Source organism: Mytilinidion resinicola, assembly GCF_010093595.1.
Source record: "Mytilinidion resinicola strain CBS 304.34 unplaced genomic scaffold BDZ99scaffold_1, whole genome shotgun sequence".
NCBI lineage: Eukaryota > Fungi > Ascomycota > Dothideomycetes > Mytilinidiales > Mytilinidiaceae > Mytilinidion > Mytilinidion resinicola.
The window spans coordinates 1,854,194-1,857,333 of record NW_022985437.1 but is presented as its reverse complement, the minus strand read 5'-3'; positions in this window follow the sequence as shown (position 1 = coordinate 1,857,333).

The following is a 3,140-nucleotide window of genomic DNA, read 5'->3' as shown; positions in this document are numbered from 1 at the left end:
AAATATATAGGCGCACCGGCCTATAAAGTAGGTAATAAAGTTTAGTTAAATATATAGAATATCTGTATAAATTAACCTACTAAAAAGCTTAATTAGAAGAACCTAAGGAAGTTCCCGATTATACAGATTATCTTTCCGTATACCTATTAACTAGGCCTACCTAAATCTATAAAGATATATCCTGTCTTCTATATCTTATTACTCTGTCCTGCCGCTCTGCAAGCTAACTACCTGCCTAGCTAGGAGTTACCCCCACCTAAACCTATTTAAGTTAAAAAAGAGACTAAATAGTATATTAACTATATTAAAGGCATACACCTAAACCGGCGCCGAAAGCAATATAAGTACTTAGTCTAATGGACTGGATACAACAACCTATCCTGGCAACCCGTTAACAACCTAAAGGACACTACTACTGCGGCTGATTATTATTGCCGCCACCCCGAAGCTCACGATCCTGCGTCCGATAAGCCCCGTCCTGCTGGACCCTGAAACCTTAATTAAGATTTAATTCACGGCCCTACTCCCGATAAATAGCCGTATATATCACGAACAGCGCCTCCTACTCGCTAAGAGACTTGGGTTTAGGAGGGGGGTACTGTCACGGTATCGACCGCGACACCCTACCTACCGAAATTCTGCCGCAGATTGCTACAACTCCAGCAATCTGCACCGGCCTACTACCGTTGGCCGGCCTCCTGCCCTGCCTGCCCTGCTCCGCTCCCGTCTCGCTTCCGCTTCCTATCCTGTCCCGCTCCAGCCACCTACCGGCTGCCCCCTTTTCCTATCACCTGATCTGGTAAGGACCTCGCGTACACGCGTGCCACGCGCCGAAACGGCATAGAGGCCGTACGCCACGCGCTCGGCCACGCCCTTATATCCGGTGGCCCGTCTCCCGTCTTCCTGTTCCTTACACAATGTCTTGATTCTCCACGTAGCATTGTACATAGCACCTAATCAACGCTCCTCTTTGAGCCCTCGACCTCTTGCGTGTAGCGCTATCGTGATAGTCTACGGATCTGCGTATAAAGATAAAGTAGGAAGCTAAGCAAGCGATATACTCTCTAGCTATGTTTCCCTCTAATAAGTTATATTACAAATCACCTTCCCTACAATATGCCTTTTTTGATTTAGGCAAGAACTTCCGATATATCTTCTTAACATAAACTAACGTCTACGCGAAAGGGGTATCTGGCTTGTTTCCGCCGTTGGATCTTCACCTGGGCCGAGAATAATGTCAGCGCCTTATCCTTCCTAGAGCCCGAACTTCCTCTAGCTTACAGTGTTTATTCTTATTCGGAGACTGAGGTGGATGCCGCTTCTACACCTAATACCAATAATGCTATCCCTTAACCCGTCGAGGCGCAACGCTCGGGCCAACGCCAAGCGAACATTATTCTTAGATATACAAACATTGTCAGGCATAACAATTAACCAGAACCCACCTAAAAAGACAGCAATTAATGCCTAATTATGCCCAGAATATTAAATGATATTAACTATGCCAAATGGAAGGATTCTCGTACAAAACAAGCGAAAACACCCCCCCCAAAGCCGGCGCCGCTGCCCGAGTTCTCTCCGCTCCGCATTAACAGTTGGCATGCTCCAGGGAGAGCCTCTATGCCCTCTGGTCTTAATCGGCATAATCCTATGGCCATTTTTAAGCTATTCTTTACCAATAAAATAATGGAGAAGATGGTGCAGTGGACAAACGAGCATGCAGAACAGCACCGGCCCACCAACGTGCGCCTGCCACGGCCATGGAAGCCAACTATAAGGCACGAGCTCTATGCCTATTTTAGAATACTTATTTATATAGGAGTTACTATGGAGAAGCGCGTTAAGGACTATTAGGGCCCTAGATTACGTGGTGCTAGCTATATAGTAAAAGACTATATTTTAAAGACCTGGTTTAAGCAGATTAATTAGTACTTTTAGTGCTCTTCTATGCCCTAGAATAGATTCTATTTAATATTTAAGCATATAGATAAGCTCTCTAAGTATCTATAAGTACACAGCTGCATATACTGGACCCTAGGCCCTTACCTTACTATTAATAAAACAATATAGAGGTTTATAGGACGGGCTAGCAAAATTGTTAATATTCTATCTAAACCAACGCCGGAGGGGTTTAAAATATAGGTTCTTGTAAATTAAGGCTATATTCTTAATTAGCTATAGCATGCTAAGGGAGATAAGAAAGGCCCTATTAACCTTAACAAATTATTTCTTACAGAAGGCTTTACTAAAATATAAGCCGTTGTGCTTAATCTTTTAACACAATATAATTCTATTATAAATTAACCCCTTTATCCACCTTATAAGCACGTAGTTTAGCTAGATAATCTTTTCTCTAATATAAAGCTATCTAAGAGGCTCCGTAAGCTTAGAATAGGAGCAGCTGGCACCGTGCGTACAACTAAAATAAAGAGAGAAGAGATGGAAGGAATTAAGATAAATATTGTTGCTATTAAGGAACAATCTAGCGCTTTACAACGCTAGATAAAGAGGAAGAAGATTAAGCCTGCAGAGAGCTTCTCTCTATTGCTTATAGACCTTAAGTTAAGCTATAATAGGTAAATTCCATAGGGCACGCTATATAGCAAGTTGTTAAAGAGTTATAAGGTAATGGAATTCGCCTGGAAAGATGCAACAATAGTCTTATTCCTGTCTACTGTGCATAACGGGAAGGATTATATTGCTAAGCTACGGAAACAACCTATAAAAACAGCTACAGGATATTATTAAACGGTGAAGATATTTAGTAAAAAGGCGCAGGCGTGGCTTAATATTCCAGTAATAATTAATAAGTATAACCTCTGGATGTGCGGCGTGGACGTGGCAGACCAGATGCGCAGCTATTATAATACAAATCGTGTCCACAGAAAGACATGGAAGCTATTGTGGAGTTTCCTGTTGGATACGGTTGTGGGCAATAGCTACATGCTCTTATTATACAGGCCCGAGCCGGGCTCAGGCGAGCGCGCATTACGCCAAGATACTCATCTACAATTCTGTCGAGACCTACGAGACAAGCTCCTACATGCATCTATTCGCTATCGCCAGCAAGATTCTATGCAGAGAGCGAAGGGGCCTATGGATCTTGTTTGGAGACCGGTTAATAAGCATCAGCATGTTAA